At 33.7% G+C, this 21,874-nt stretch overlaps 1 protein-coding gene and 1 non-coding gene across 2 annotated transcripts in view; one reads left to right on the top strand and one right to left on the bottom strand.

Annotated features, from left to right (window-relative positions):
* The window catches only part of LOC149412416 (uncharacterized), a 159,017-nt gene that overhangs the window by 111,965 nt on the left and 25,178 nt on the right, over nt 1-21,874 (top strand). The gene's annotated exons all lie outside the window — the stretch shown is intronic.
* TRNAS-AGA (transfer RNA serine (anticodon AGA)) lies at nt 17,256-17,328 on the bottom strand. The gene has a single exon. It is a non-coding gene; the product is annotated as a tRNA-Ser (tRNA).

Here is a 21,874-nt window from a genome sequence, read left to right as displayed (position 1 = left end):
GCACGGAGAGTACCCGCGATTCATGCATCACGAACATTTGCTTGCCGAATCGCGCTACCAAAGTCTCCACTCGAGGAGGATTGGGGCCCTTGCAGTAACGGCGTACAAAATTCTTAATAATTTAATAGATAGCCCATACCTTCTGGAATGCTATAAGTTGTTCGTACCGAACAACTACAGCCAGGGACGGCACCATGATCTGCTATGTATCCCACGTGACAGAACGGCCGTACTGGCTCGGCATAGCATGACACGAGGTATGGCGCTGTTAAACAACGCCTCCAAGACTCGATATTTTTAATAGTAGCCTTGAAGAATTCAAGAGGCATGTCAATGCCAAAAATCACTATATATAACTTGTTATTTCTATTCTTTTTTATTTCATTGTTTCGTATCATCTATATGTAGTTAATGTTACATGTGTATTGTAAATGGACACACTGGTAAATGGTCTTGTGGAATACACATGAAAATAGTTCTATTTCAGAGTATTTTACAACATTGATCAAATCGTTAATATATAAAATGTAAAACAATGGTCCGAGAAGAGAACCCTGTTGGAACCCAGAGGTAATTTCATTGAAATCTGATTCAAAGCCTTTTATGCTACTGCCTGTGATCTGTTGAGTATGCCTGTTCGACGGCCGGCATAGTCCAGTGGTAACGCATTGGACTGCCATTCCGAAGGTCGCGGGTTCGAACCCGGCGTGCGCAAATAAATTTTATTTGATTGATTTGTGTTATTTCACAATTAATTAATTAAAATAATATATAGTATATTTGCGGCACGTTCCAGAGTGGAAGATACTACCAGTATCGCCCTGGTGTAAGACCACCATTCAGAATTGAAACGTTGCTCCAAATGGCTTTAGCCGTGTTTAGTGACTAGATCTGAATAGCCAGGTACTTCCCCACCTTCCTCTTTCCCTTCCCCACTTACCTTCAGCCTCACAACATCCCCCAATTGGGGATGCCATAGTCTCACTGGCTCCAGACGGGAGCAGTTGGGACTCTTGTGAGGTATTCACTATAAAAAAAATAAAAAAAATATAAGATGTAAACCAACGAAATAAATTACCACGTATACCTAATGACCAAAGTTTTCTTAGTAATAATTTTTGATTAATTTTATCAAATGCTTTGGCAAAGTCTGTATATATGATATCTACTTGAGTGCGGTTGCTCGTGTGATCGACGTTGAATTCAGTAAGAAGAACGAGATTACTTTCCACATTTCTGCCTTTTGTCCAACCATGTTGCTTTGTTGTTATGATGTGATTGAGTTGTGGACTTAGATATTTGTAAATATTTTTTTTCCATTAATTTACTGAATATTCCATTAATTTACTGAATTTTTAACATTATTTTTTACGCCATTTTTGTGGATTGGTGTTACATAGGCTCTTTTCTATATTTCAGGTACCGTGCCTTCGTTCATTGATTTATTATATATTATGTATAATGCAGAGAGGTTTTGCGAGTGTTTCGGCACAATTAGCTACAAAGTATGATGGAATGTCATAATAATATGACGTATGAGAGTTATTAGCATTCCTAGTAAATATTAGTTTATTACAGGAAGACAACAAAACAGCCGATGCTCAGCTCTATACGCGTTATATTAACAAAGTGCTAAAATCTCTGGATATCTTTTTAAGTGTCGTAATAAAGAGACAGTAAATTACTTTGCGGAAAATTGCTGTTGCGCCAAGCGAGCCTGCTCAGGCTGCGCTGGCTTAAAGTAAGGAACATCAGAATGTCTGGGTGTCTGCCGTCTAGAGGTCAAGGAGAACCAGGCGTCTGGGCCCAATGATGCCATATCCCAAAATGAAAAACAATGTTCAGGGGAAGTAGCGGTTTTCTCTGAAGTACGTTTATGCAGTAACCCCTCATTAAAAACATGAAATGAGACAAACGTTCATTATAATTATATTAGCACATTATAAACAGCGCCTTCAAAATTCTGACTTTACAATTTCCGCAATAGGCCACTTGCAAGGATTTTCTAATGACTTGGAAAAAAATGAGTGGATAGATTTCTCTACTAAGATTACGAAAATGTTACTCAAAAAATTTTGAAATGTATAGTTTTTTTTAAATAAAATAAATAAATCTGTTATTTTTGGCTTGTGACGTCACCACTTGAAAATGTTCCGTCTCCAATATTATTGAATTAATTTTTGTAAAATTCCACACTGATTATTTTTTTTATATGGCAACACCTTGATTTCCGGCGACTTGTGAATTTGAATATTGACACTTGTTTGGGGTTTGGCTGTTTGTATTGTAGTCCGCTAACTTTGTTGAGAAATTAAGCATATATTATTTGGAAATGATTGAAGTAGGTTTTGTTCAGGGTCAGTCTGACAATTTGCCGAACATAGATTCATTTATGATGGCTACTTTTCTAAGTAATAATATGAATTTCATTGGAAGCGAAATTAGAAATGTCAAAACAAAAAGGTTAGTATTTTTTCTGTATCTTCTAATATACGAATATTATGTTATATATTTTGACAACATTTAATATGTACTTATATATTATGTTTCCATCAATTATTATTATTAAGACAATTGTTAACATTCAGTTATATGCAACTGTCTTTTGTTTTCAACGTGTTATTATTATATATTTTAAAGGTCTGCACGTGAAAGTTATGGTGATAATGCTATCGGGTATGTGCAGGTAAAAAGAGAAGGTCCTATCTGCACAGTGAAAGCAAAAATAACCCCCGAGCACCGTGTCCGCCAAAAAGCATACTCTGTTGTACTTTTGTGTGATGAGATGGAAGATGAAATACAAGTCTTAGAATGTCAAGACTGTGCAGCTTCTAGAGGTTAGTTGAACTGTATGTCGCTATATTGTAAAATATGTTTCTCTCCTCTAACCTCTACACTCTTCTACCCTATGGAGATGTGGGGAAGAGCAAACTCTTGTGTGATGTAACAAACACAGAATCATTGCGAGGGTCTCTGCCAGCTACCTGTTGACAAATAATTTATATTTGGAACATTTTGCTTTCAGGTGGCTGTAAACATGCACTGGCATTTCTAACATGGCTCCATAGGAGAAGTGAAGAACCAGCGTCGACATCTGTCGACTGTTATTGGAGAAAATCAAAGTTATCGTGTGTCGGAACCTCCCAAAAGTTCATTCTGGCATCCCAAGTTGGCAAGAACGCAGTAAAAAGCGTGGAAAAAGGTAATGGAGATTTCCTGGCAGCAGTACTCCAAAGGAGTCTTAAGGAGGGGCTTCGATGCCAACTGACTCAACTTTACATGGATCCGAAGCCCACTGACTGTTTGTCCATGCACAGGATGATTTCTGCTTTTAAGAAAACACGAAACCTGCACAATACAAGTGCTACAGATTTCATCAATTTTATTACATGTGATCTAAATATTCCTCCAAATATCTTCGAGGAAGTTTTTTCATTAACAAGAAAGCAGGCTAACTGCCCGTTATGGTACGAAATGCGATATGGCAGAATTACTGCATCCAAACTATACGAGGCAGCTAACTGCAAAACATTGGATGGAACATTGACTGAAGTCATCTTAGGGGCAGCCAAGATTCCAGACACAAAGGCTATGCAACGAGGTCGGCTTTTAGAACCTTTGGTGTTAAAGGTACTAGCAAACCAACTGGGACACAAATATAAAGAATGTGGTTTCAAAATCAGTTGCAAATTACCAATTATCGGTGGCTCCCCGGATGCAGTCACTGATGATTATATTGTTGAGGTCAAGTGTCCAGTCAAACATAGTACAATGAAAAATTACTTTTTTGAGGGTGTTGTTGCCAGAAAGTATTATGCACAAATGCAAATACAAATGTTTGTACTGAACAAATTCAAGGGAGTGTTTTGTGTTGCTGAACCCAACTTTGAATCATCTGGCAAAATAAATGTTTTCCACATCGATTACGATGAAGAATTCTGTGTCGAAGCTATTAATAAAGCCATGCTGTTTTGGTCCAGAGCTATATTTCCTGTACTTAAAAAAAATGTATAGGTATACATTATTTGAAATAAATCACGTATTTACTGCACTACACTCGCTTCTTTATTCATAATAATACATGATTATATTGATTATGTACAATAGCATCATATTATTTTCATCCCATCCACCATAGTATAATATGTATTTGTATAAAGTGACAGAAAAACAAAAACAAAAAGTTTACATAAGACATATTTTTACATTTATACCTAGTATTTATTTGATAATACGTACACATGTTATTGTATTATCGCATAGATTTTTTTTGTATTTATTATTGGAAGTAAGAAAATGATTACAAAGTGGAAATTCTAACACAAATAGAAATGTATTAAAAAGTGGAACATGATCACTTTGCTACAACACAACTGTATTTATATAAACTTGATGTAAAAGTAAGGCGTAATGAATGAATAGCAATCAATCCACTCTCAGTAAAATATTGGAAGCATTATTATAGTCAGTACTTGCACTGACTGGTAACGCTGGCCGCTAGATGGCGCTAGTGTAGCATGTTGCATTTCTTCGGGACAATACAAACCTAATGGCGGGCTTTAATATTCTTTTTACGTGTGAGCATAAGAACAGTAAGGTCGTATGTAGGTTACTAAATATTTTATTTTCGACTTATATAATTTATTAACGTAAAATAAAGAAAACATTTCAAATAACATGCATTAAAAAAAACCAACCCACAGAAGTCACGGGGCTAGGAGGCGCTAGTATAGCATAATCAGAATGTATGGTAAATGTAAGAAGTTGAAGGTGTTATACATAAATTATTCTACAGTATTTGATATTATCCCTTTTGGTGGCTTCATTGCCTATAAACTCTAAGTAAAAGCTCCAACATATGTTTTTATAAAAAACACATACTGGCGCTATAATTACATAATATTATACACTTTAGACTTATTCTATATACATTACATGAAGGATAAACAAAATTACACTGGTACATATTATGAATATTTATATTCAAGTTAAAGTTTATATGATAATGAAGCGCACATAACATTTTAAACTAAACATTAGCGTAGAGCACAAAACACTAAAAGACTAATAATATTAATAAGACTAATATGATCAAATTATTGGTTTTTGTAGATTTATGAGTCCACATGCAATCATAACAATATGGTCAACTTGTTGAGTCAAATGGAAGTCTATACAAGAATGTGGCTTTAGAATATTATACTCTCTGAGCCGGCTTATTACACGTTCAACGTGTATACGCAGGGCTGCTATTTGCTTGGATAACTTCACCTCTCTTTTAGTGCTATTTACACCTGTAACAACACTTGGTGGACGCACAAGTTGACAATGTTTGCCTTCTAAAATAGTAGCTAGTTGCTTAAAACCTCTATCTGCCATTACCGACATGCCTTCAGACAAGTTGTCCAAGAAGCCGCACTTTTCCACAATCATCATATCTGTAGTACGTCCACCAAAGCCCTTTGAAATGAAGTTAATAAAGCCATCAGGAGTGATTGATATTAGGTACTTGAGTGTATTGCATTTTTTATATTCTGACCAAGTTAGTGCCTGCTGCAGTGGATTTGATGGCTTCTCTATCTGAATTTCAAAACAGTCTATGATTGATACGACATGTTTGTATCTTGCTCTGAATGGAATTGGTAGTAAGGCTTCTATTGCTTCTGACTTAGGCCAAAATACCAGTTCTGCAAGATGACGAGATAACTTCGGTAAACTTTGCTTAAAGATTCTTGAAGCTTGAGCCTCAGAAAGGCCAAATTCATCACCTAAAATGCTGAAACTAGAGTTTAATTTAATTTTTTTTAAAACGATTAAAACATTTAAAATGTTTATATTTTCAAGGAGTGCTAGGGTTTTAACAATCCAATAAAAATCTTTAAGGATTCCTAAATACAGCTTTGGTTTGTTTTCAATATGCTGCAGAGTTAATTTCAATGACAGACTTTTGAAATCACTATTTGAACTACTATCAACGTACGAATCTGACGTAGCTTGTTGGGAGTATTCTGAACCAGATGCCGATTCCGAGGCAGAACTGTCTGGCTGAAGAGTGACATGCTTTAGTTGTACATTCTTGGTATTTTTATTATGCTTCACAGGAGAAGTACTTACGTCACGAGTAGTTAAACACTCGATTGGACCCCTACTGTGTTCTTTTCCTGTATTTGTCAATTTACTTTTGAATTTCTTTTTCAAATTGCATTGAATGGCTTTCGAATCAGTTGCGTTCTCAACTATCAACATGTGAAAGTTTTCTTCGGAGCTTGATGTATCTTGTGGTCCATCCACATGTTGTTGAAGTATTTGGAGTCCAGAGCATTGAGGCTTCTCGAGAGGAAACGACACTTCCAGTTCAACGTAGTCTTGAGGTTGATTGATGATCTGTTGTGGCACAGACTCATCCACATCAGACAGGCAAGGAGACATTGGCTCGAGACTTGCAACAAACACTTCACCGCCTTTAGATGAGCTTGGATGCTGATCCACCACATTGAGTAGATCTCGCCCATCAGCTCCAATTTGACATTCAAATTTATGAGGAATGGTTCCTTTTTTTAAAAGCACCCTTTTACTTAGATGTTGGGGCCATTTCCGAGCATCCACGCTTAACTGAAAATAAAAATACAACTTATCAAGAGACATTGTATTTATTCAATACAAACTTAACAATGCAAATATAATAAGTATCTTCATTTGAGAATAGCCTGCAAAAGTGTAACAATATTGTAATGTGTGTAGGCTTGTTGTCACTAGGTAATAGACCCACCTACTCAACCTACTGTACTGTACAGCAAACTATTCGTGAAGCATGCAACAAAGAAAAATATGTATTTTTTAAATATTGTGTTCAAACAATAATATTGTAAAAAATATACTTACATTAAAATGATCTTCACAGACATATCGTACGGTTTTATTTGACAGTTCACCCAATTGACTGGACCTATGAATTGCAATACACCATTGTTTTCTAATTGCTGAAATTCGCGGTACAACGAAAAATCTTTTTTCCTTAGTAGTCGCCGAAGTATTTGGGCACAAAGGAACCATACAATATTTATAATTATTTTTACGATCTCGGATCCTACGGTTACTACACGAATCCATGTTTAATTAAATAACAAAACAGTAACAAAACGCAGCGTTAGAATTGGAAGTACTTCGTTTTGACATGACAGATATTATTCAGAAGTGACAGATGTTATGATGTGAAAATCGCACAGATTATCCTTCCGTGGCGGCTGTCTTAGAAGTATAATGGTGATGGTCCTGATTTTAACAAAATCAAATTTAATAATATATTATTATGAGTTTATGAGTACAAGAATAATTTAAATCGCAACATTTGGATAGTATCAAACAAGAGGTACAATATCAAGTTATATGTTATATAACTAGAATGTGCAGCTGTTAAAAATAGTCTCATTGCAAAAACAAAAACCAACCTTGGTACATATAGAATATATAGGTACTTCGACCAACTAAATATATTTTATGAGAACCTTCTTTATACTTGTTTATATATTTCATATTGTTGATAAACCTTCCCCTTTAATTCATTTAATTTTATGTACATTAGGTTTTATTGTAAAATATTTGGATTAAGTGACTGAACATTATAATCGTATATATTCATCAATCCTATAATATTGTGTATAAGTATATTTATATTATATGTCATCTCATTTAATATGGCAGACTGAGATTGCAATATCCTCCCAGTACTGCTGGAATAAAACTTTAAATAAATTAATAAGGATTAATGATCAATAAGAAGGTTCAAGGAAAAAAATATTTATGAGATGTAATATTTTTGGTATGCCTCGTTATTCTCCTCTGCCATTCGTGTGAAATGCGTCGTTTTTTTTTTAAATGTTTTTGGGCTATGTAATTATTTTGTTTTCGCACCCATAAATTATGTTCCGTCTTTCCGGTTTATGAAAAAATGGTCCGATTTTTCGGATTAAAATTTTCAAAAAATCGCCATGGTTTCAAAAATACGATTAAAAAAAAAAAAAAAATACAGAATGTCTTAGAATATTTGCCTAAACCGGAAAATAAAATAAAAAAATGGGATGCAAGAGGCCTATTGAAAAATACGGTCAAAGAACAACCCGATATTCCCATGCTGTGCTTTATAGAAGCAGCACAAAATACTTCATACAAAAAAAAAACTAAACAACACTGACATTGAAATCTTATGATCTAAGCCAAAACAAGATGATCTTTGTGCGCCGCGATAGATAATGTTTCACGCCACGTGACCTCCGGAATTGGAGTGTCACCGAGATTGGCCGAGCCATTACCGCCCATTTTTCTTTAGTAGTTAATTTTTGAAATTTTTAATTTTCTTGTTCCTGCATTTCTGTAACCGTTTGCTTTTAATAGTATTTGTAAATCTACGAGTAAAACAGATTTTGCATTAATTAGTTTAATTTAATTTAGTCTAAGTCCCTAATGCAATATTGTGTTGCGCTTTCTCCAGTTTGTCGACATATATAAGAAATCCGTAAAATTTGATGAAATAGTTATACAAATATAATATATTTTCTTGGTATTCCTGGACCCTTAGTGAAACTGACCACGAACCGCCAGTGATCACGTGTAAGAAAGCCTGTTTTGAGGATAAAAAACACGTTTTATATAAACATTTTGTTGAGAAAATTTAAATGAGGAAACATCCGTACATTAAATTATCTTTAAAGCTTTATTTAAAATCTTCGGTTTATAATTTACCTTAGAATAATTAAAAAATAATTATTTTGAGAAAGAGACATGCTATGCAAATAAAAAACATTTAAAAAAATGTATTGCCCACAAGTTTATTCATTATAACTCCGTTTTAAATTTAATGGTTATATTATTAAACATAAGTAAATATTAGTAAAAAAATGTTTTTCTGATACGTTGATGACGGAAACAAGGTTCTCCCATAGCGTAATAATTTTTTATATTGCCTAATTAAAGTTACGTGAAATAATGTTCATTTTATTTAATAAATATTATTTATTGACACGTATGATTATAATTAGATAAAGATACCCTGTGAACTTATACTGTACTGAAGTTCAAGAACTACTTCCCTGAATTCGGGATCTTTTCCAAGCGACCCATGCTAAAAAATCTATCTTACTAAAAATAACATATTATTGGTAATCGTTAAAAAACGTTGTTTCTTAAGAAACTTGTTTTTTTAAGTCATGGTGGAGGTCTAAATGGCCCAAAATCAACGAAATCATGGTAAAAACCACGCATCTCGTAACACTGTCCAGGTCTATTGGACCCACTGTCCAGGGGGTGGTCGGGAGGGTCGGAATCTTTCGGCGTTGGGGGACTTTTACTGTTTGAATGCAGCGGAGCACACCATATCGGCTCCCGACCATTGATGTGTTATATTTAGATGAGGGACACTTCTAAGGGATCGCCTTCACTGGTTTCGATGCCCTGAAAGAATAGAGTTCAAGATCTGGTTGGTTAATTAAGGTAAATGACCTTCAAAGCATTGCAAGGAATGGCGCCAGCCCATACATCGGAACTATGTGTCCAACAAAACTTAAGCGATAAACAGCTTACTCTAAGGTCAGTAGATCTAGATCTTTGTAATCGTATAATCGAAATTTCTAGGACAAATTATCGCTCTTTTCCCTCAGTACTAATCTCTAGAATTGAAAAATCCTACCTTTCGTAAATCTTAACTTTTTTTTCAATGTTTTATAATAAGTCGTATTCTCAAGCTCCGGTAATTGCTTAGTTTCGGTTTCCTTCTTATTGTACCTTTTTAAGTTAAATGTCTGCTCAGAATGTTCTCATTTCTGAGCATAAACTGCTTCCTGTTTTAGTTTTAATGTTCTTGTTTTGTCCTGTGCTATAACTATTGTTGTTTCTCTTATAATCGCAAGTACATTATTATTTTTTTCTTATATTTTAGTCATGTTAGTTATTATTGTCGTGTCCTGTGTTATTTTTTTGTTCGCTTGAAGTGAAATAATACAAAACTGCACTATATAAGTGTAATATTATTATTATGAGACATGAAATTCTCCCAACGCTCAAATTAAAACTACCCAATCCGGTCTACGCGCACCGCTCATCGCGTTCTAATAGTGGACCAAGTTTCGACGGGATATTAGTACGCAGTAGCGCCTCTAATTATTGTAGCTTCACATTAGCTCTACATCTGGTGATTCTTGATGCCTGGTAATATAGTATCTTCCACGCCGTATTTGGAAAAACCAATGCATTTTTTAAAATATTATACTTCGACCCCTCAATTTCAATCTTCGCCTTCTTGTACCAAACCAAATGAACTTTCCACTCTAACATGTAAGTCGTAAAAAATGTGTTTGAAGCCTAATCTTACTTATTACGCTTACATCAGTCTTGCATTATTTGCGTATCAAGTACACGTGATTTGAATCTCATTTGTACAGCATTCATTTCATCCTTCCTCTGCCAGTTGCATGGTTCACTGCCATACATCAGGGTAGGTAGCAGCGCGCTCCGTTGTTGACTGCTGGTTTCGCTTCTTTGGGCATATACTATGTATACTTATATATGTACATTTTTTATGTATATAGTTCCCGTCGTAGCACACACATATAATAATACATGTAAAACATACACACGTGTATTAAAATGTTTTTTATGTCCATTTATGGGCGCTGCCCGTTTGGGGTGTTGTTCTTTTGATTGCTTCATTTGACAGACCTTATAAAATGGCTTTACGACTGTCGTACAAAACATTTTTAATATAATGTACAAACAAGCTGCCTTCCTAGAGGCAGGCCTCTGTTGTGCTTCGGTACGCATAGCTAACATTTATTTCGGATATGATTTGAGATTGAATGTATTATCGATGACTTAAAGTGCAAATTTGATAACTCCATTTTTTTCAAAAATAACTTAATGATAAAATGACAGTTTGTTCGCATAGTCTTTGCGCATGTCCTGTTCGAATTATGCAACTTCAACTTATTTCAATAATTCACGAAAACGTGTTAAGAAAATTTGACAAACTCTCAAAACGTTTATGCAAAATTGATAACTCCATCAATTTTTCGCAGCTCTGACAACAAATTGTTACCTTGCTTAAAAGGTGTATTTTATCGCTGTTAACACAAGAAAAAACCCGTCTCAACTTATACGTGAAAGAACAAGAATAATAATGTGCAAACGTACAGGAAAAGGTGTCCTCGGATGTACTTCTATTACAAACTAGGAAAAAATATTTAAAACTTTTTGTGAATAGAATTGTAGACCGATTTTTTATCATGGTATGCCTTGTTGAAAATGTTACCTGAATAGATTCAGTGTTATACGGAAATATTGTGACGAATCTCGTAGATGTCTTTAATAACAATAATAATAATATTTGGATGATTTCGTCGTCTTTGTGAAAAATCACCTCAAGGACGCAGTACAAATATATAATATATTTTTACAGCGAATTATATATTTTTTTCTTTAAAGAAAGACAAACATTCCCTGGTTACGAATAACCCGAAAATATTTGAAATTCTTCTACTACCATCACAGTAAGCGGAAAATGTTGCTTGTTTTGTGATGGAGGACTTAGCCAGCCCATGAATTGAACACACTACGCCTGGGTGGGACCCAAATGCGATGCCAACTCAGCCACTGACTATCTTATTAGGTACCTATTAACTATTTTTAACTTTTGATGGCATATTACTTAAGAAAGGATGATGTGAACATCAGAGTTTGCAAAACAATGTTTTTGAATACCATACATGTGATTAGATTGAGTGAAGAACTCACTGGAAGAAAACTAATCATACATTTTCGAATCTTTGGATTTAATGTAGTTTCATAAAAGCAAACGCCCAGAAAAGAAGAAGGGTTATCTCAAGGTACAAATTCATCGGAGATTATATCGACACATTGGACAATCTACATATGACGTGATTATATCTCGGAAGTACAACGACCTACGAGACAAAATACTGATTGATAATAATTGATTACTGAATCATTCCAAGCCAGGTCGATCTTATTTATTTTATCTACTTATTTTCAAAATTTCTGTCCCGCTTTATGCTTTGCGCTTTTCATATTATGAGCCCTGGCCCTTGGGCGTTTTTACGTTGATTGTTGAATTTGATATTTCTTACACAAATGGCAAAACACTTATTGGCATAACATTGTTTAATAATTGGCCCCTGTTTTTACCCGTAGGTAAATTAAGCAGAGGTAATAATAAAAATATAGTTAAAATTCAAATAAAAATAAATAATTCAAAAATACAAACATATATTTTTATAACATTAAAATATTAATAGTTATTAGTGTCTAGTATCTAGGTATATTATTATCATTATTTAACCCTACACCACCGATTGCTGAATACATATCTTATGCTTGTTATCAGGACGTGCCATTATTTAAGTCTCCTTCAAGTTATTAGATCACAGCTCCCATCTGTGACATGGTTCTTGCTAATCCTCTTCTCCCTCGATCTCGAGTTTACCGGGATTATACATATAACAAAATTAATCTCATTTACGTGGTCAGTTCGGTTTTAATTTAAGCTCCATTTAAGTTTTGCCATTCTCTTATATATCTCTTATTATCTTAGCGATATCGTGCTGGTGTCTAAACCACTTTTATGGTGTTGTTCTACCTATGTTTTTTCTATTTCTTTTTTCTGCACGATAGCGGTTTTTTTTTTATTAACTTGATTTTACATTATTTTTTCCACTTTCGTAACTGTATTTTACATTCTCAATGTATTCATATAATCTCATATCTTATTGAAAATTTTTCCTAAAGCATCGTATTTCCTCTATTATGTGCCCCATTTTTTGCACTCTCCTACCCGTCTTTCCCTTCGAATGTCTTATTTTTTAAAGTATTCTCCAATATTTCTGAAATGTCTGCTTCTCTCTTGATAGCCTGTAGGGCTTTCAGTGACTTTAAGGACCCATTGCGTGGAGTTCCTTCAAGATTGATGCTATTTTATTTCGAAATGTTTAAATGTCGCAGCGCAATACCGCAAAACCTTTTGAAGTATTTACGCCCATCAGACCTTTACATAAAACAAGTATTAATTAAATTAGTGTGTTAAAATTTACATAATAATACTTTTATTGCTAGCTAACATACATGAGACGTGCGATGCAAACATAAGAGTGGAATTAAATAAATCGTCATAATACAACAACAACAACAAAGAAAAAATTTGAATACATTATAGTGGATATAGATGGACTTGGAAAAATTAGCATTGAAATAAAAAAGTAAAGTAAGGCGTAAAAAGGTAAAGTAAAGTAAAAAAATCTACGTAAAAAAGTGAGTGCAAAGAGAACGGTACGTCAGATTGAAAATCCATTGTTAAGTCCCCGCGAACCCAATTTCTACCGATGTACAACAATTTTCTCGTTAACTCTTTAAATTTTAATGTTACAAAAAAATACAGTGTGTGGCAAGCCTACGCACGACGGAAGTGAAACTTTTAGTATTCTTCTCTCTCTCTTTTCATTTCATATTATTATTATTCAGAATGCTGTACATTATAGTTTTAAAAAGCATACATTTATTTATAGGCGTGTTGTTAACAAATGAAAGTTTAGCTAGATTCCTAATATTGACATATTTATAAGTAACATGTGATAAAAAAAAATAAAAGTTATAAAAATATGGGATCAGAACCCGGGTCCTGCATAACAAGTGTCGAACGCTCTGCCTCTAGACCGTGAGGAGAGGTATCTCGCGCGACGAGAACCACGTATACAACGTGTACTCCTCAATTGACTTGTCCCGCGCCAATTTTCGTTTTCAAACACGGCAAATGAATAATATCACATAACGTCTCGTTAACGCTTTATATAGGGTCGAATCGAAAATATATCGGCAGTGTGAAGTCATATCTGTCGTTTTTAAAAATATTTCCGTATACATATTTGTCCGTTTTGGAAAAGATCTATCGTGTTTTAACAGTCTCATACCCGTATGGAGTCTATTTGAAAAACATTTCTAAATTTTGAAAAACTCACTTACGGCTGTGTTTTTTAATAAAAAAACTTGTCACGCACGTCTGCGAGGGTAATTAGTCGCGTTATCGGCCTTAATTAGTAATTTTAATGATTCAAAATAAAAATAATTAATCAAAATACCGAGCGACTCTACCGGCTCGATTTGTAAGCTATATTTCGACCAAAATATCAAATAGGTACCGACCGTTACTTCTAGCCAATTACTCGAGTGAACACCTGCCGGTCTAGAGTCTCACTAAATGGATTTAGACATTTCGGGAGACTCTCGGTTAAAATTAACAAATTTATATAATTTTTTACTACATTATTACAAATCATGTAGATATCTTCTAATATGTATGCCTGACAAAGTCGCAGCACGAGACCATTTTATCACTTTTCCACGTATTAAAAAAATCACAAAAAGAAAAAAAAATAGTTAAAGCGGGGATCGAACCTCGGTTCTTCACGACGACAGTCGGGCGCTCTGCCTCTAGACCGCGAAGCTGAGTTTGGAGAGTGACCTAAACTAGGTATATAATATTAGCTAGGCTACTATAGCGAAATGATCACGGTTTTTCGTGACGGTCATGAGTCGGTTTTACTCCGGTCCTCGAAAATGCATAACGCGCGTAAAGAAGTTTCACTTCAAAAAAGTTAATTTTAAAGATAATATCTATACATTTGTTACGCCGAAACGATAATTAGATGAATTTCCCTCGATATAAAAAAAAACCGCAAAGTAAACTCCGAAAATCATTTAAAACAGGGTTTGTTCTGTTATTTAATATGTTATAGGCATGAAAAATTCACAGTGTATCATTTAAATGCAACTAAAGCATTTGTCGAGAGATATTTGCTTTATTTCAAACGAGTCGTGTTTTATTAAATATTTTCTCCGTTCACGCTTACTACGGGGTCTTTGAACACTAAAGTTTTTCGCCTAGTGCACAGACGCAATTTAGGAATGCTAGTTGAATACTAGTTAGGTATTTCAAGAATATTCATAAACCTTTAACAAGCATTTTCAATCTTCACAATTTCATTCCATTGCAAATCCTTTAATTATTATTGTTTATTTTGAAAAATACCTTACTAGTCATGTTGTGAATAATATCAGTATTGTTAGTTGATTGCATTCTTCAATTTGCAGAGTAAACTTTGATCCTTACTTTCAGGCTCCCAATAATGCCCTTGGCATGAGAGCCTTTTAATTACTTTCTCTAATTACTAGCTACGTTTTATTATGAACTTTTTATTGTAAAATGAATGAATTTTATGTATTCAAGGTGAACCATCGTTTTCCTGTTTTATTATTGTTCAAGAAAATCATTGACGAATTAAATAAATAAGACTGAAATATCATAATAATAATAATAACAACAACCATTTTTTACAGGTAAACATAATTAAGTTCAGGAACAACTTTTTTTTAAACTTTTTTGGAAGGTTATACCCATTAATGTAATATATCATTGAAGAAGAAGATAATACCAAAAAAATATAAACGAAACATGATACAGAATAAGACACAGAAAAAAAATAACGGTCACAACTTGGAATCGAACCTAGGATCTCTTGTCTCACAAGGACAGCGTCTTAATCACTCTACTATTTGGATCATTGATGTATTTATACTAGTCTATGATTGGGACCTAATTATTAAACGTCATATTTGTCGATTTCATATTTCAATTTCGATTCCTAGTCGTTAACGGTATATTTTTATTTTCTGTGTCTTGTTCATTTTCATGTTTTATTTAGATTTGTTATTATTATCTTCTTATTTAATTAAAATTATGTATTGTGTAGGTATCCAATTTTAGAGCAACATTTGGCTGGAGCCCCAAAATACCTGATAAACCTACTTGATTCTGTTGGATTCTGTTGACAATTCTTCCTCAATAGACGAATCGCCATCTCAATGCAGAGACGCAATATGGGCATTCTGAGTCTGTTCTGCAGGTATTTCAATGGAGCCTTTTCGGAAGAGCTAGCTGCGTTGATCCCCTGTGCACACGTACGTGAAATTCGACACGAATCTAACAACTGTTCACAGTGGATAAAGACTTCATGAGATCAGTTAGATTCTCGACTCGTTTTTGTGTAAGTCAGCTCGCATGTGGAACTATGTAGCTACCGGCATCTGTTTTCCTCCTTCGTACAGTTCCGACTTTTTCAAGACCCCTATTAATAAATCCCTTCCTAAAGCCCTTCCTTTAACAACGTTGACCAACCGGGTGGCGATATAGTATTTATTCTGTACGGACAGGGTTATATAACATTAAAAAAATAAAATAAAAATTTAAATAAGAGTTACAGAGTTAAGTCACTGTGTAAAGGAAATGTTAATAAGAAAATAAATCCAAGCAAAGTTATTAATAAACTCTAATATTTATTTTTATTGTTGATTTTTTCTTCAGAAATGTTCCTCAATGTTTTTTTTTGTAAAAAAATTGTAAACGTTCTGTCCCAAAGATCACAATTTGCACGTGGTAAAATATTTATTTTAGATGGGTTCTCTAAATAATAGTTCGGCTACATTGAAAACGTATTCAACTCTCGAATTACATTTCTAATATTTTTATTATTACTTCATGTATGATTCATACTTACATACTTATGTTTCTATAAAATAGTATTTTTTCGTTCTTTTATGTCATTGTTATTATTATTTCATGTATAACTACCACAACACGGGCATTAGCCTAGTATGGTAGTCTAAAAAAATTACAAAAAATGTAACATGTAAACATTTATTAAATAATAAAAAAAGTAAAAAAAAACAACATAATTAATGCTATTATCGTTTCAACAAAATACCGTTTTTTCCGTATATAAACTCAATGTCTTAAATGGCGGAAAAGGCATTGTTGTCCGATAATTGTATATCAACCCATTAAGGATCACAACTATATGCATATTTTTTTTTTAATTTTTGTTTTTATGCAAAGCACAAAGAATGACAAATTATTAGCCTGAAACATCCATATAAATAAAATCTTACGAGAAAAAATAAATGCCGCTGACGGAAATCGAACCTGCAGCCTTCCGATTGCCGGTCGGGTGCACTAGCCACTATGCTACGTAAGCTTATTGTAAACGATCGCCGGTACGATCCACGTCGGCGGTATTTATTTTTCCTTGGAAGTTTTTTTCAATTTATGTGGGTGTTTCAGACTAACAAATATTATTTTACAAGCAATAATTATTCGCCTGAAACACTCATTCACATTGAAAAATCTCCTGATAAAAGATACATGACGCCAACGGGACTCGAACCCGTGTCCCTTCGATTTCTGGTCGACAGCTCTGACCACTGAGCTATGGCGGCTTATCTCTTACCCGCGAAATTATTCAATATATACTAGTGTTTCATTCAACAATTACTGCTTGTTACATTTATCAGGAGATTTTTCAATGTGGATGAGTGTTTCAGGCGAATAATTATTGCTTGTAAAATAATTGTTACCCTTTGTGCTATGCATAAAAAATCTTGTCTTAAAAACATTAGTTTACCAAAAAAAAAAAATAACTAACAAATATTGTTTAGAACAATATGTATACGTATTCAGAACCAAATCTTCCCCATCATTAATTCTTTTTTATGAATACTGCGATAAAAATATAAGTTTTTTTTATTTTTTATTCTAGATAAAAGAAAATTACATTTTCACTTATTTAACTAGAAATAACATATATATTACACACCGATATTATTCACTTTCATTATTTTGTTGATTGAGCATAAAACTGAATAATTTTTTTTTAAATGTACCTATACTTTTTTCATTTTTAATTTCGTCTGGGAGGCAATTATATATGTTGCTTCCCTCGTAACCAATGGATTGCTTGCCATAATGAGTGTTTATGGTGTTTAAATGTATTTTATCGTGTTGCCGTGTAAAGTGTATGTGTACTTGGGACGTTTTAATGAGTTCTGTATTTGTATGTATGAGTTTATTATTTATTTTGTAAATAAGGAGACATGTATTATATTCATATAATTTTTTTAATTTTAATAGTTTTGTTTCAATATATAATTTTTTTGTTGATGTTCTAGGTTTGAAGTGAAATAGCTTTTTGATTACTTTGTAGTGTCACGCAAAATGCTAATGAATAAATTATGTATTTAAGTGTTCAACATATGCTTTTTTGATTAGCACTTATTCTAGTCTTGGTTTGCTAATAATGCTCTCTTTCCTGAAGATTCTCTGAACTCCGACTTGTCAAATTAATGTTTCAGCAAAATTCTACCCTTGTGCTAATTCCCCATTATGTTTCTTGTTCCATATCATATTTAGGAGCCATGGTTTTTTGAAGTATTAACGGAAAATCTTCGATGGGACACTCACATAAATAGCATTACAAAGAAATTTACAAAGCTCATGTACTACTTTAGAAACGTACGCAATATACTAAATAAAAATGATCTATATAAAGTCTACTATGCTCTTTGCCAATCACGCATAGAATATGGCATTATTGGATGGGGATCTGCCTCAAACCTTCACATGAAGCAGCTCGTTAAAACAGAAAAAGTAATAATAAAAATAATCCTGAAAGTACCCATAAGGACTCCATCAAAAGAAAATTTAAAAAAATTTAACGTGTTCAGCATTATTAAATTGTACTCAAAAAATGCACTACTCAATTTTAAAGAAAAATATGAGTACATTGCCGAACAACACACCTACACTACAAGGACGAAATCCTCAAATCTACTGAACATTCCAAAATTAAATACATCTTTCGACCAGAAAAACCACTATTTCCATGCTATAAAATTATATAATGCCCTTCCTATTGAAATTAAAAACACCATTGATATAGAAAAGTTTCAAAAATCAAATTATCGCTAACTTAACATGAAGATGAGGAAATTATTAAAATTATGAAGTAACCCAACGCAACCTACAGACAACAAACATAAATACTTTTTGCTTAATTTATTTTATATGTTGTGGGAACCAACAAATAGGAAGATGAGGAATTCATGATCAACACACATACAACAACCTACAGTCCGCCTCGGAACAGGAATACCTAGTGAGGAGGACTGAGAACAAACTACATCACTTTATATCTTTATTTTACTTAATATTGTATCTTTTTTACTGTACTTTATATTGCCGTTAAATAAAAAATAAAAATTTACTAAACCACTTTATGTGCCGGTAAGTGGAATTTTGGCTACACTTTTCAGTATGTACGTTGAAAATGTTTGAATTTTTTAAACATTATTTTTATCATTCCGAACACGCATATTCACTGACATAGTGTTCAATGTATCTCAGGTGGGATTTCTGGCGTCTTGGCATAAATAACTTAGCCACTCGTGAGTCAATGGTGATAAGCTCTGGAATTTATGTTGACCTTTGACTAAACCAAATAGATAAATACATGCGTGTTAGTATTCCAAACATCACAAACGGGTAAAAAAAACAATTTTCAATTCGAATCCATTAAGATACAAAATATCTTCCTGAATAATTACAAACGAACTTGTTTTAATCTTTGGTAGGTAAAGCGCTTGTTACTATTTGAAATTTAAAACGCGACTATGTATTGTTTCCAACACTGATATGATGTACCCAGGTACAAGTTTTTTTAGTAAATTTAAGTCCATTCGTACACGGAAGATACTTAGAAGTGATTCGAGTTTTGCGCGCGTAGCATACACGTTCGTGAGTATTTTGCTATTGTGCGCGCACAACGCGACGCGTCGATAACGATTAAGTTCGACGTTAGTTGCATGCTACTGACAGTGCTGGTAGCACGCTACGCCAGTAGCACACGCATCCACTACTCGTTTCAGCGGAATTGTTGTCTGAGCATGATCTGAATGCTAAATTTGTTCCGGAGGTGTGAAAATATTTATGTTTCTATAATTATGATTTACCGACATGTGTAAGAAAGGGTTAAGCCTATAATTTTGGTTTAAAAAAGGCAATTTTACATCATTCTCATATAGTTTCTTGGTATGGGTGAACCCAAAATCTACTTAATGCTTTTAATATCGATCTTATCGCTCGAGCAATGTAAATTTTTTAAATTAAATTGATTTACTTTAATCACAGCTCGGCATGCAGGTGAGGTTTACCCAACTTTTGCGATGATCAACATAGAGACGCATTAAAAAAATTCATCAACGGGAGTGAAAATATGCATACATATTTATCATAATATTAGGTTATCCTTCCGAGCTTAACCAGTCGTGTTGAAAAGTATTATAGTCAATTATTGTTATTATCATATAATTTTACGGCCTCCTTGGTTGAGTTGATATTATCCTTGGCTACGAATCCGGAGGTCGCGGGTTCAAATCTCGGCGTACGCAAGTAAATTTTATTTGGTTAGTCTGTGTTTTTTTGCAATTTATCCATTTAAAATAGTATGCTTGCGGCATGCTCCAGATTGGCAGATACTTTCAGTATCGAATCGAAAAGTTGTTTTTAAATGGCTTTAGCCATATTTAGTAATCAGATCTGAATATCCAGCTACTTACCAACCTTCCTCTTCCCCATCCCCTTCCCTTCTTCACTCACTTCAACCTTCCCATCCAATTTCAGATTCCACATTCCCACTGGCTCCGGACAGCAAGTTAGAAGCAGTTGGGACTCTTGTGCGATTTCCACACTAAGATAATCAACCGGTAGTAGTATAATTCATATCGATGTGAAAGAAAACTGATAACGCTAATTCGTATACGACCTTTCGGCTTCTAGACCCCTGACAGGCAAATTATCATCTGTTCAAAAAAATATTTAAGATAGTTGAACACGTTTAATTACTTTCACCAGAAGTAAGATAAGATTGACCTTAGTTCAGGCACTCGGACGACAGAGAATTAGATAGTAGTTACTGTGGTACTACTTGTTCCTAGATACAGATGCTTGCTGGATTTATGAATTCGCGTCATTTTCGTGCTACAGATTTTCGTAAATATTCCGATCATCGATAAACGTTTGGAAATAAAACCGTTCCGTGTCAAATAAAACAATACACATTTTCCTTTGAACGACAGGCCTTAGAGCTACGGAAGCAAGAAAAACAACTCCACGAAGAGAGCCTAAAATAAAATCAGGAGATTTCCTTAGAAAAATTTTGTCGACATATTTTGATATTCCGCAGAAGACCGCCTCAATATTATTTAAGCCTTAGTATTAGTTTATTTTATTTTTCGAACAATAACATGATTATTCGAGGAAACCGGTACAGGCATATCATTCATTGCTACCTTGTAACCATCTCTCAGTTTCTCAAAAACGACGCTCGCAACAGAAAGATAAATTATGACAAATCTCTCATTAGCAGTATGTTACTAATTTTCTCTTGTTTAGTAAATCATAACCATGATTTCCCCTGAGATTTGTAGTAGGTACTTAAATACCCACCTATTTTAATTATAAACCATAAATATTTTGCTTAACATTTTTTTTTAATATTTCAAAAAAGGAATTATACAATTTGTCCAAATCTCAATGACAATTCTTTTTTCAAACTTTCTTCAGGCTGGTAGGTACCATAATATTGATTATTCCGATAGTAGATACAGCTCGTAGTAGGAGGAACCATTAGGATCCATAAGAAACTCCATTGAAAAATATTATGGATTAAAAAATATGTATTCAACGAACAAAAATATACATACAGCGAACGCTGATTCTCAACATATAAGTTTTATTATAAAAACGAATTTTTAAAATTAAAAAAATAAACCAATTAAATTAACCATTATAATTTACACTTTATTAAAAACTCAAATCGTGCCAGCCAAAGCTTGTGAATATGCTGTGCCTCACTGCAAAACCATGTTGGCCCAAAGGCATATTAGTTTTATTGCTCCAAAAATGTATAATTCTTTATGGACAACCTTT

This window comes from Hesperophylax consimilis, chromosome 23, assembly GCF_061612785.1.
Source record: "Hesperophylax consimilis isolate HC1 chromosome 23, BYU_Hcon_1.0, whole genome shotgun sequence".
In the NCBI taxonomy this organism is placed as follows: Eukaryota; Metazoa; Arthropoda; class Insecta; order Trichoptera; family Limnephilidae; genus Hesperophylax; species Hesperophylax consimilis.
The sequence above is the reverse complement of the archived record's forward strand: the minus strand, read 5'-3'. Positions and strand labels throughout refer to the sequence as shown.